Here is a 13993-nt window from a genome sequence, read left to right as displayed (position 1 = left end):
TCAGTCACACTTGTGAGTCACCTCTCAGTTCCCTGAGGACCCGGATGTATTGCACCAGGTCACACACCCAGGCCTTGACCGTGACTGTAATAGTATATCCAGAATGCGTAATGATGGGCAGCTGACCACTACAGGAGAAGGGGGCATGGACCAGCATAACCCTGAGCTGTACCGGCGGCCCTGGATCTGTAGGGTCTTAGCAGCCAAGTCCACAAGGAGGAGGGAGAGGAGGGAGAGGAGGGAGAGGAGGGAGGAGGGGTGGCTGATGTAATACACCCAAGGAGTGGCGAGAGCCGGCAACATCCAGCACGCTGCCGCTCCACTATTACTACACGGCGACCTTGTGTGTGAGGAGCAGCGTGCCCCGGAGGACTGCAGCCACCCCAGCCAGCGCCCCGGAGGACTGCAGCCACCCCAGCCAGCGCCCCGGAGGACTGCAGCCACCCCAGCCAGCGCCCCGGAGGACTGCAGCCACCCCAGCCAGCGCCCCGGAGGACTGCAGCCACCCCAGCTCCGGCATCTACTGAGTGAGTACCGGCCTTATACTGCTGTACACACTGCGGTTCTTCTTCTCCTGACCCCCGGGGAAGAGGAGCGGATACAATAGAACGTTGGGGAAACACTGTATTTACAGAGCGGGTCACGTGTCCTAGAACGTTGGGGAGAGAATGTATCTTTTGGCGTCACGTGTCCGGATTCCATGGACCGTTGGGGATACAATGTGTCGGGTCCTCGGGTCACGTGTCCCGGCGCCTCTTCTCCTCATCCTGCTGCTTTTTCCTCTGTGTCACCCCCGATGAGGCCCCCTGGCTGGCTGCATTCTATGGCAGCTCTGTCTCCAGATAATGCCCGGCTCCTGGCAGGCTGCTGCACTGGGCTCTGCCGTCCACACATCGGTCCTTGTGTCTCCCCTGGGAACCCTCGCGCTAGATCCTGTCCCTTCCCGCACATTACAGCATGATGCAATGTTTCTGGTGGTTGCTGCCCGCCCTCTCCCCTCCATTCTGGGCATGTGGCATCTGTCAGGCTGCTCTTCTCGGATATTTCCAGCCCCAGATCGCCTGTGCCGCTGTAGATGCCAGGATTACATGGGGATGTTTGGGGCTTTCCATGAGATTTCTGCCTAAATCCATAGGTCTCAGTGTGTAGGATCCAGTGTCCCGCGCTGTCATCTGCAGCTCCACCTCCCCACGTCACCGCTCCACTACATTGCCCTTTATGGTGTGGGGAGAAGCACGTTGTCCTTGTTAGATTAGTTCTCCCATTAGAGGAGATGTGGGAAATCCAGGGACAGGCTGAAGGAAAGCCAAGATCTGAGGTTCTGCTGAAGCTCCATCATATGATGTGACTTGTATCATTATTGAGGCACTTTTTGATTGAGGCACATGGAAAGCGCGATGGAATAAATGGTGCTATAATAATAATAATTACTTATTAGTGCTACTATTCATGGCATTGCTTCATCTTCTGATCTGTCATTAGACTTGTCAGGGGGTATCATCATTGCAATCCCTGTGCTGAGACCACCATGACTGGCGGCAGGGGACGCAGCAGCGCTTCATCACTTTTCAGTTCTCATGTCTTCCATGACCTCCCAATTATAGGGACTTTCACTGGAACACATGGCTACTGATGTAGGGACACTAAATAAATCATCAGCTCAGGCTTCGATCTTCGGTTTCATGGACATGTCACTAAGCACACAGACCCGTGCTGCTGTTCATGAAGTGTGTTGTGGATTCACAATGCAAATTGCCTCTTCAGAGAGGACGAGGACTAGAACTGTAGAGCCAACTATTAAAAGTAGCGATCCTAAAGCTCAATGCCGGCCCTTTAATGAGCATTGCTATATGACTTAAGCAGGCTGTCCACTACTTTTACATTGATGACCTATCCTTGGGATAGGTCATCGATTTCTGATCGGTAGGGCTGTGTCACCCAGCAGCCCCACACATCAGCTGTTCTCAGTGAGGACAGTGGCCAGAAGTGCTCAGATACTGCGCTGCTCCTCCTGATAGTGGCCGCGGCCAGGTACTGCACATCCACCCCCTTTTCAATATCACTTCTGGCCAGCCGGCACCGAGAACAGCTGATCGGCGGGGGGCACCAATCAGACATTGATTACAATTCATATATTTCCATGCAGCTGTCACACTCGGGTCAGGAGCGCCACTGCCAGTCCGTGCATTGTGGTCTGTTCGCGGGCCGATTTATACAGTCATCTGACTGCGCCCTAATAGGTGGCGTTAGAGTTATAGTCCTCTTCCTCTGAAAAGGCAATTTGCATATCTAATTTCCCAGAGGAGCATTAAATGGCTTAAAGTTCTCCTTTTTCTGGCATGTCACTCTCTTCATTGAGAAATGTTACCCTTTGAATTCACAGAACATACCCTGGGACACTTCTAATGCTGTCACCAGGCCAGAGGAGAAGATGTGCTGGGGCAAAATTGGGGGTAGACAAGACTATTTTTGAGTCAGTATCATTGAATAGGCCGGTGTTTGGTATCTACTTTAGATGTTTCCTGAATGCAGTAGTAGATGGTACTTCCACATGAGACAGAATCGCTATAAATTTTACCTGTGGATTTGTGCGTCTACAATCCAAAGCTGGTTACAGTACTAGCAAGTGCATCCGATTTTACAACTCTCATTCTTATATTATGGACTGTTTCCATGCCAAAATTGATATACAGTGAAAACCTGCAGATCTTCATTGCTGAAATCACCCCTTTCAATTTAACAGGGCTGAACTCCGCTATGAATACGCCGCAGGATCCCCTTGCAGCGCTTGTGGATTTTTCTACTTAATTGAGGTCCTACCAAAAATGTCATGTTCATTCATACACAGACTCTTACTGCTGCCTGTCATTTAAAAAAAAAAAAAAACAAGTGAAATCCATCTACATGGATTTCACCTCTGAAAGTTCAGTGGTTGAAATTTGTAGTAGCATCTAAAGAAGTCCACAATAATCAAGGCCTGGCCAAGGTCTGAAATTCAGATCCTGAAATATATATAGCATGTCCCAATATCCGCAGCCTCATCTTTATTAATTCTGACCTAGGCGATGCTTCTTCTGCGTCTGCTCCTGATTGTTAAAATGCACTGAGTCGTGTAATATGAGCAACTTGAAAGGTTTCTACCGACTGGAACGTTGAATGGAAAATTAAAGCCGTGTGTACGTCACCCTGCGACCTGCCCACACGTTTGTGCCAGGTATCACAGGGTACTTGACAACCTCTACTATATTTGCCCTAAAAAAAAAAAATTCCCGTTTTCATAAAATAGCAAGATTAAAAGAATATATCAAAAAGAGAAAAGCGATGTGACACAGATTAGTTCAGCGGTGCCCAGCTGGTGTTGGAGTCATTGTGCCCGCTTGCCGTTCCCTCCTGGGTCACGCTGCCCCGTAGTCACTGCCAAACACACCTAGGGGCAGAATGTAACTCTTCTTCAATCCTTGATTGAAATTTGGGTAATTTTTTATTTTCCTCCTCCTTCTAAGGTTTACACTGACAGGTAGGAGGAGAAAAGGTCCAGACACGCTGTCATCTTATTAGTATCTATGATTGTGATGAAAGTGCAGCGTACATGGAATAATTGTGCCAAATGGTTATGTAACCGTAATAAGCAGAATTATGAAATACATTGATCTCCATGTTTTCATTTACTATATTGATACCAGGGCGACTTTTCCTTGTGTTTCCCGTCAGTCGATTTGCCAGCTATAGGAGCGTTTCCTATGTGTTTAGCGTCTATTGTAAGCATTATACTTGACCCCAGAGGACATGTAAGGTCGCCCTCATAGTGACGCTGCGGCTATGTTGTGTAAATGTGATGCTATTTGTTCACCTTGGAGATTTGCTTACTATAAACAGAAAGCTTGTGGGCGCTCAGCAGATTTAGTAGTCTAGCCGGGATTTATCGACCAAGGATAGATTTAGCTGCTCACTATGCATTGCATCCACCGACAATCTTCCACATTTTTTAGTTTAGAAAATTAAGATATTTCTTAGATGTAAAACTTAAGGGGTAGACTGTCCACATTGACGTCACCTGCGCTCAGAATTAAAGGGGCGTTCTCAACTTTAAGGCTATGTTCACACACAGCGTTTTTTTTAGCGTTTTTTTTTTAGCGGTTTTGTCTATAAAACTGCTAAAAATAAGCTTCCCATTAATTTCTATGCATTTTGCACTTTTTGTGCATATTGATGCGTTTTTTACCGCGAAAAAAAGCGCATCACGGTAAAAAACGCAGCATGCTCATTAATTTTGCGGATTTTTCCGCGTTTCTGGCTAGTTCAATGCGTTTTGAAAATGCGCCAGAAAAAAACGCATCAAAACCGCGCAAAAAAACACAACAAAATTGCGCGGAAAACGCAAAGACAAAAAAGGCGCGGTTTCTGGGAAGGGAGTCAGGTTTTTGAGCAGAAATTTTCTGCTACGTGTGCACTTAGCCTAAAAGTTATACCCTATCCACAAGGCAAGGGGTACTTTTTTTGATCGCTTGGGGTTTCCACAAGGCAAGGGGTACTTTTCTTTGATCGCTTGGGGTCTGACTACCGTGGCCCCCACCGATCCCAAGTGTGAGGGCGAATGGCGCGAAGGTCGATCATGTGCACTACCGCTCCACTCATTCTTAATGGGAATGCCGGAAAGCACAGAGCGCACTTCTCAACTGGCCATACCCGCTCCTTATTAAAATCAACATTAGGCTATGGGTTGAACTAGATGGACTTTAAGTCTCCCTTCAACCTTAAAAATAAAAAAAAAATACTACGGTATGTATGAATGGAGAAGCGGTAAGCGTAATCGACCTCCGCTCCGTGCAGACGGGGATCTTCAGAATCGCTGTTCTTGGAACCAGTAGGGGTCAGACCCCCAGCAATCAGACAGTTATCCCCTTTCCAATGAGTCTGGCTTCTTGCTGTAGTTTTGATGACAACACTTTTTCTTTTCCTGCTGCAAATCTGCTAGTTTGCTCGAAAATGAGATCAGTCTAAAGCTCCTCATACACATTAACATGTCTAATCACGGATGGATTTGAATTCTTTTTGGAGTAAATTCCACTGTTCCATCTTTTTTTTTCTTTATTTTCTGCGTTTCTCCATTTCTGAGATACGGTCCCTTGTTCTCTATAAGTAACTAATGTCTTTTTTAGTAGCCAACTAGGCTCGCGTAGAGAAGAGTTTTAGATCGTGCTCCCGTTGACATACAAAACTAGAATGGCATACAGAGAATAGGGGGCCGTATCTCAGGAATGGAGAAGGGAAGGGAAAAAGAAAACCATTGCCAGATCCAGAACAGCAGCATTGAGGCTGGATAAAACAATTACATATTATTGACAAGTAACAACTTGTGTATAAACAACTTTATGAATGGTAAATTATAGTTCATAAATGAATTCCATAAAGTGATTACTGAAGGTCATATACACATCTAGTATTACACTGATAATTCTGCATCCCCGCCATTCTTGGCTTGTTTGGTGTGTACACAGCGCTTGCTTTAGTGATTTTTGCATTCCAAACAGTGTATTCTTTATCATGGGAGTTGTACTATAATCCTCTTTTAAAAAATCTCTCCAAGAATTAAAGACGAGCTTAGATGTCAGGCGCGTCTGTTGTTACACTGTTGACCGACTCCAGTAACCATGTTTGTAAACTATAATGGTGTTAAGGTAAACTGTACACTTTAAATAGTGATTATTATTTACCTGTCCCAAAGCAGTGATGCCATAGGATATACGGTAAACTCTAGACCCCCTTTTTTAAATGCCAGGTTTTTATCATGTAAAAAATTATGCCAAGAAGAAGAATTCCAGATCTTTTTCCACCTTTAACGTCACTCATGATCTGTACAAATTAATTGAAAAACAAAATGAAGTCATTTTGAGGGTGGTAGATAAATATAACAAAGCTAAAATAATGTTGTTACATAAGTGTGAACACTTTCTTAATAATTTACAACAAAAGGTCCATAAACAGCTGACAACAAAGTTATCAGTCAGGGGAAGGGTACTAAAATTTCCAAGGCGTTAGATATAGCATGGAACACGGTGAAGAAAGTCATCAAGACATGGCTTAAATTTAGCACAACACTGACATTACCTAGAACTGAACATCCCCCAAAAAACTGATAAAAAGGCAAGAAGAAAATTGGTCCAGGAGACCGCCAAGAGGCCTACAGCAACATTGAAGGAGCTGCAGGAGTTTCTAGCAAGTGCTGGTTGTGTACTGCATTTGGCAGCAATCTCCTGTATTTTTATATGCCTGACCTATGTAGTAGAGTGGCAAGATGGAAGCCTTTTCTTACAAAGAAAAACATCACTGCCCGGCTATGCTTTTTCAAAATCTACATCAAGTCTGCCAAAAGCATGTGGGAAAATGTGTTATGGTCTGAAGAGACCAAGGTTGAGCTTTGTGCCCATAATTCCAAAAGGTATGTTTGTCACAAAACCAACATTGCCCATCATCAAATCAAAACCATACCCACAGTGAAGCATGTTGGAGGCAGCATTATAGTTTGGGACTGATTTTTGGCAATCGGAACTGGGGCTTTAGTCAAGGTAGAGGGCATTATGAACAGATTGAAATAACAGTGATTTTGAAACAAAACCTACCTTCAGGCCTCTGCTAAGAAGCTGAAGATGAATTTCAGCTGTTAGCACAACAATGACCCTAAGCATACCTCTAAATCAACAAAAGGATGGTTTCAGTGGAAGAAGATCAAAGTTTTGGAATGGCTCAACCAGAGACCTGACCTGTATCCACTTGAAGCTCTCTAGGTTGACCTGTAGAGGACGCTGTACACAGGAGATGCCATTGCAATTTGACAGATTTGGAGCACTGCTGGAAGGAAGAGAGGGCAAAGATTGCCAATTCTAAATGTGCCATGCTGATAGACTCCTTCCCAAAAAGACTGAATACTGTCAAAAATTGAAAGGGTACTTAAACAAAGTACTAGTTTAAGGGTGTGAACGTTTATGCATTCACATTATTGTTGTTCTTTATTTTTATGTTTCCACCCAAAAAGATTTCAGTTTATTTTGTAGCTAATTTGTACAGATTATGGGTAACATTAGGGTTGGAAAACGTTCTGAAATGATTCTTCTTGGTATGATTTGTTTACATGACAATATAATCTGGCATTTTAACAGGGGGGGTGTAAACTTTTTATATTCATTGTATGTGGAATTGTATCCATACTGGGCTTATTGTATGTACATATGTGCTGTCTTGTTGCTTCAAAAACATATGGGATAACTAATGAAGGTCTAGACTGTACGTGACCATCTGAGTTTTATATACAGGGTGGGCCATTATATGGATACACCTAAATAAAATGGGAATGGTTGGTGATACCAACTTCCTGTTTGTGGCACATTAGTATATGGGAGGGGGGAAACTTTTCAAGATGGGTGGTGACCTTGGTGGCCATTTTGAAGTCGGCCATTTTGGATTGCATCTTTATAAATGGCCCACCCCGGTGTATCCATAGAAATGGCCCACCCTGTACATTGGGTGGAGCAGCAGTGTGACTCCTGTTGTTGTGACGGGTGGGGCTTCCAATTTTTTGAACCCCTGCAATCACACATTTATTACCAGTCCTTCTCACATCTGGCTGATACAATGTAGCAAACACTGAGCAGACACAATAGTGGCGCTGTTGATGTTCAGCTGACATGTGGTTTCCTACATTGGTGGTAGCAGGCTCATAAAGTCAAGTTTTTGTTCTCATCCTGATTATAAATGGAGATCTTCAACCCCTTACTGACATCGGACGGTATAGTTATATTTTCCGGTATAACACATACCCATTATAGTCGACGACGGGACTGTTCACGTGGGTCCATAAGAATCGCAGAGAGCGCATCAGTGCTGTTCGTGATTCACATTGTCAGGGGTAGAAGAAGCTTTGTAATATTAGTGATCCACATGGGAAAAACACTGATGTTAGAAACTGATACACAGACCGGACGCTGATGAGACTTGTACCTTTTTTTTTGCAAATGTGATGAGACAGACGTTTGAATAAGGCCTAAAACAATAGCAGAACTGAAGCACAAAGTAGATCAGAAAACTAGAACTTTTCCTACGTAAAAAAATGGGTTGACCCCTCTAGAATTACCAAACAGACCGGTACGGCCAAGAAGCGGCATTTGACTTTGCGCCGCGCTGTCTGCCCATGTGAATCATCTCTGAGAGCGGTAATCTGGTCCGGTCTCTGTTTGGCCACTCTGTTGCATGCCCAAAGTGAACAATGCGCCCGTTGATCAGCACTTCACATGCTTGGTATACCGTCACACTGTGATATTTGTACTAGGTTGGGTTCAGGGGAGAGATGATAGGATTAGTTCCTATGTGGACACAGTCCAATAGGTGCTTCACAAGCCTCCATTATTCTTGCTACCTGTTGGCCAAATATTGTTCCTCTCTGGATTTTTATAACCTAAAGTATAATGTCTGTTGTTATTTTGCTTCCTGAATTGCAATCATGCACTTATCAATGAATTAAAATACCGATGCTATACATGCTATACTTTAAGAGATTCTTGTGTATCAATACAAATCCTGTGCCATATATTATTTTTATTTCAGTGTCCCTTTACAAAATTATCAGCAAACCATTCAGGCTAAAATAAACGGAGAAGCTCTATCCTCCCTCTCGCAGCAAGGAGTCCCAGCACTAAAGCGAATCCTCGTAACCACCGCTCAGCCACCTGCATGTAAATAAACACTTTATTTTGGCTAAAAAACTGCCTTTCACTGCATTCTGATCTAGATAATTGGGGGTATATATACAACTTTGCAAACAATACTTTTTTATGTTTTCCTGGAGGCATTCGTTTTGTCTCTCCTTGAACATATAAATTGAGGCTATACCACAGGCTTTAGTCTATTTTGTCGTATGGTAGATTGTAGCAGCGTATGTACAAGGCAAAAAAAAAAGAAGCTATAGCCAAGATACCTTGACTTCATCTTAATGAAGCTATCTTGAATGAACCAAAAGCTTGCCCTGTACTGATGGGGGGCAAAAACTCAGAAACAGCACTGTCTACAGATGGGTGTATCCGACTGTTCTCACTAGTTATTTTTCAAGGCTTAGGTTTCAGGGTAGCTATCGATCGGTGGCGTTAGTGTTCTTCCCTTTTGCTGGGGAGCTAATTTGTATACTTTTTCCCAGGAAGTATTGACTACAACTAGCTGGATTTCCAGAATGAGAACCTATACCTGCCATAAGGCTTTCCTTCTGCTTTTTTTTCCCCACTGCCTCAGTCATATTTAGTTTTTTCTTCTCCATTAATGATTGCTGGGCAGTAATTCTAATCACTGAGATAGCGGGTTGTGTGATTATCTGGGATATTCACAGCTGTGATCACACCAGCCAGAGGTTCGTTCCTACCCCAACACCCTATACAATACTGTAAGGTTACTGCAGGGTTTTGATTTTGATCCTTAAGGGCTGTTTAGTAGGAATTGTAAGCGACCTGTAACATGAAACAATCCTTAGTACGGGTAAATAGGCCATGTCCTTCTTAATCTCGCTGTAGGGATCACTAGTGAATATGGACAGATACCTGTGCAGGAAATCCGTGTCCTAGACGGCTGGATTTCCCTAACTTCTATATGATAAATTGATCACTGAGTGTCCCAATATGGGGACCAGCAGCGAGCATTGTCATTAATCTGTGGGTGTTCCCTGTGACGCCATTGTAAGGGAAATGAAGTGTTACACTTTCCCCCCCAATTTATCTCAGTGAGTTGTCCAAGTAAATCATAGACCTGCGAAAGTCTAGAAGAGCAAACTGTGTCCCTTCCAACATTGCAGAGCACATTGTGGTTTGATATAGTGATGGTTCTGTGCATGGGAACTAATGATTGGCGGGAGGCGGAATAGAGCAGTCATTGGCCGGCGAATGGTTCTCTTGTTTGTCGGAGACTGACGTCTTGTGTATCTTATGTCCTTCTGCTGATGAAATATTTCCTTACATTGCATCATCTCGCTGCAGTTCAGTGCGTCTCCGGTCTTAGTGCTACTTTACAAATCTCAGTAATTAGTAACTTTAGTGCCTTTATGTCATTGTCGTGCTGGACGACACAACCTTAGTGCCTGTGATAATTCATAGTTGTGGATGACTCCATGGAGCCTGGCCCAGTGGCCACCGTACGGGCTCTACGCATGCGCCATGTACAGTTCTACTCCCGCCTTGCCATTCCATATGGTAACTTCACTACTATGGTCCCCAACCTGTGCTTTGATAGATGTTGCAAAACCACAATTTTCAGGGCTGATAGTTCAAGTTTTATAACATCAGTTCAATGGAAGCAACGATCCCCACCCTCCCCCCTATAGACTACAATTTGTCGTGCATCCTTCTGGAAATGAGGAGTGTTTGGTTTGCCGTGAACACGTCACATAAGATCAGACATATTGACCCCTCCAGGAACATATATGTGGGATTCGGGAAGATTGCTGCATTGATCTCATTAGTCACAGCTGAGGAATGTTTGTCCTGGCTTCAATGCAATGTAAATTATGAAATCCGGTATGAAATACCTGGACCGGTGACATCACTGCCATATATAATGACTAGTTTCATAGATCCGAAATTTACAGTCGTGGTATGGACCACAAAATCCAGACTGCCTGTAGGACTCCTGACCCGAATTGCTCATAGGCATATATGGTGCCATTGAGTTTGGGTCAGGAGACCTAGCGCCGATACGAACCGTGAAAGTCATATGTGTGAACTGTGACTGCCAGCACAAGCCATAAAGGGGCTGTTACCTCAACAACCGCTTTCTATAAGGCTATTGCTACACACCTGCCTCATCTGGTGGACCAAGGCTTCTCTCCTACGGACACCACCCTTTGTTTTTCTCCATGTTGGGTCTTGCAAGTGGTCCAATCTTCTTCAGTGACATAATCTCCCATAGCTTTTTAAGGACCGTTATGACGCACCCCAATGTCTGAGTGTAGAGACTATGTGTCCACGTGCTGTTTGTTTGGAGTTTGCCACCATTCAGTTTCTTTTGTTGCTGTCCTCTCCTCAGTATCCTGTGATTTCTACAACTTGCATTCTTCTTCTGAGAACTTCTGGTTAACCCATCAATTACTGTAAGGATTTTGAACTTTGAAACCTTTTCACATTACACTACTACAGTCTTCTTCAACCTACATCCAAGTTTCGTTTCAGACCTACCATTTTTCTATTCATCGCCCCAGCTTGTTCCATTGCTTCTGGTGTTTCCTGCTTTGCTTGTTTGTCTGCCGTCCAGCATAGTCTGTTGTACAAATTCTTGCTATTCCATGTGCCCTCCATCCTAGTGTGGCAACCCCCTCAGTCAGTATGTTCAGCTTGGCATGTGGCATCACGAATCTGCCTCACCAGGTGAACCCTAACGTCTGTCAAGTTGTATGGACATCACATTATAGAAATTCTAACTAGTGGACCTGGCCCTTCCATGTATTGTATAGGGTCAAACATTCATGTATAATGGCTGCCATGTAATAATACATATAATACAATATTTCCCTCAGAGGTCACTGTTGTAGGAATGGCTTCTTTGTGCATGACTGTGAGCAATCGGTCATCGGTTTCTTGAACGCTATTAATGCCTATTCTAAACGAAGCAGTTTTCCTTTATCTGCTGTTTGTTTGTTTTTCGTTCCTGCTCTTCTCTTTTCCGTAGATATGGCCACCTCTCTCCTGTATGTAAATATAATATTTTTTTTTTATCTAACTGATGGTGATCAAAAAGACTCCCAACAGAGAAAGTTGATGACCACGCCTACTTGACTAACAACACTAGATTTGCATACAGGAATAAGTGGGTCATATCTCGGCAATGGAGAGGCATAAGAACAAAAGAAGAACAATGCCAGATTTAGGAGAACAGGGCTTTTACCCAGGATCAAAATTTTCATTTTTATAGCAAGTGACAGGTCCTCTTTAAGAAGTAAAAATCCCTTGGTTGTGAAGTAGTTTCGTGTTTTCCTTGTAGGTAAGCCTATGTTTTAGCCATTATTTCCTCTCTGTGGGGAGCCATTAACTGTAGATTTAGGATTTACAAGACATCTCAGCAATGAATTTCAATGATCACATTTCCGATGTTCGATGCACATATTCATTTCCATAATGTATGGAGCCCGGTAATCAGTGCTTATTATTAGCCTTCGGCCTCGTAGCTATATCAAGCGGCAGCAGCTTTCAGGCTTGATACACATTACGTCGGCCATGACATATGACTTATTAAACCTATAATCTGCTAATAAGGTCAGTTGTTCCCACACGGATGTTTACATAGTGAGAATACCCCTCGCCAGGGTGGCGTCTGCGCTAAATACGGGTTACAACAGGTTAATCTGTGATTAGTGCTAGTGGTTCTTGTGACGTCCGATTTGGTAACACAAGCGTGGTGGGAGCTGAATTCTAGCAATGTACGCGTTGGTGCCATGTGTGACCGGTTCAGGTGCTAAACATGGAGCTGACATAAAACCTATAGAAAGAAATGAGAATACTAATGACCGGCGTGACCAACATTAGAAACGGATGGTTATATGGCTGATGATGTCTGTGGGTAATTGCTCCATGAAGGCCAGCTATGGTCTGATGGACTAAGGGAGCAGCACATAAATGCTTTTTCCACTGGAGAAAAGGCAGGGTAGATCATGGGGCATATCGTGGTGGGCTACATAGAGGTGATGTCCCCTCATCCATGGCGGGTGGATGAATGTGCTGATAGCTTACAGAATAAAGTAGCTTTTAGAGTATTAAGACTAATTTTAGTGTGAGATAAGGATCTCCACCTTTATTCTCATCCATATACGAGTAGTGTCTGGACTAAAATGAGGAAAGAAAACCGAATTATAAAACCTGAAGATGTGTGTCAGATATTTGTCATCTGTTATTACTTCCTAGGCAATGGCCCAGCGGACTGCAATATACATGCGCTACAAGTGAACTAGCATTAAAGAAAATCTTATTAAATCAAAAACAGAAAATTTGTCCTTATCAAATAAGGTGCCACAATAGTGTAACATCTGGAGAGGTATGATCCCACACGGACTAGGTGAACACAGTCACAACTTTAGACAAAATATGTACAAATAGAATCTTTATTAACATAGGAAAAAAAAACATAAACAGGTTAAAACAAGGTTCTTTTAGTGTGAGAGACACAAGGACGTTTCATCCTCACTTACTCAGGGGACGTCATGCCCCCTGAGGAAGTGAGAATGAAACGTGCGTCGGGGCTGAGAGATGGGGGACACATCCAACCAGTGGCACTTCTTACTCATGATTTTCTATTGAGCTTTATAGCTGATAGATTTGCATGCTTACTTTGGTACCTTATATAGTGGGTCCCCAGCTTGTTATCACTTACTGTCACTATATCCTATCCATACTAATCTCCACTGTCCCCCCCTATATGCCAATTAGTGATGACAACTACATACAGTATGTGTTCTCCTTACCATAGGGTTACACCATTTTCTACTGTCCCTATAGAGGGTTCACATGCACTAGGCACTTTAACCTTCTGAATGCTGTATTTAGACAGCATTTTTTTTAGTCCAATTTTTGGGACCACGTCACCTCCTTTACCAATATATTGAATCGTTCCTTAAAGGCAAAACAGTGTAACTTACTTTTAGTAAGGATAATTCTTAGAAGGACAGATTATTTGTATGCATGTTTGTTGGAAAGGACGTTCCTGTGTCTCACACTAGAAGAACCTTGTTTTAAAACTATTTGTTTTTTCATTTGTTAATAAAGATTCTATTTGTACATGTTTTGTCTAAAGTTGTCACTGTGTTCACCTGGTCCATGTGGGATAATACCCCTCCAGGTGTTACACTTTTGATTTACCACTTTAAAGAAAAACTGTCCGCACAAAATGACGGTAACTTCAAACCCATCTCTCAGTGCACCCTTGGCGTGGTTACACGGTTCAGTGCCACTTCCCACTTACTTGTTTTCATCACTCT

General features: G+C 43.4%; 1 protein-coding gene across 2 annotated transcripts in view; it reads left to right on the top strand.

Annotated features, from left to right (window-relative positions):
- Nucleotides 1-255: 255 nt before the first annotated feature.
- The window catches only part of SLC7A1 (solute carrier family 7 member 1), a 53754-nt gene continuing 40016 nt past the window's right edge, over nucleotides 256-13993 (top strand). The window contains exons 1-2 of one of the 2 annotated variants that reach the window (XM_073583162.1): nucleotides 256-527; nucleotides 8599-8726. The gene's annotated coding sequence lies outside the window, so the exon portion shown is untranslated. The remainder of the gene's footprint in view (nucleotides 528-8598; nucleotides 8727-13993) is intronic. The other variant, XM_073583161.1, reaches the window with a different exon arrangement.

The sequence above is a fragment of the Dendrobates tinctorius genome, unplaced genomic scaffold (genome assembly GCF_039654945.1).
Source record: "Dendrobates tinctorius isolate UK_male_01 unplaced genomic scaffold, ASM3965494v1 ptg000075l, whole genome shotgun sequence".
In the NCBI taxonomy this organism is placed as follows: domain Eukaryota; kingdom Metazoa; phylum Chordata; class Amphibia; order Anura; family Dendrobatidae; genus Dendrobates; species Dendrobates tinctorius.
Note: the sequence above shows the minus strand (reverse complement) of the source record. Positions and strands in the feature narration are given on the sequence as shown.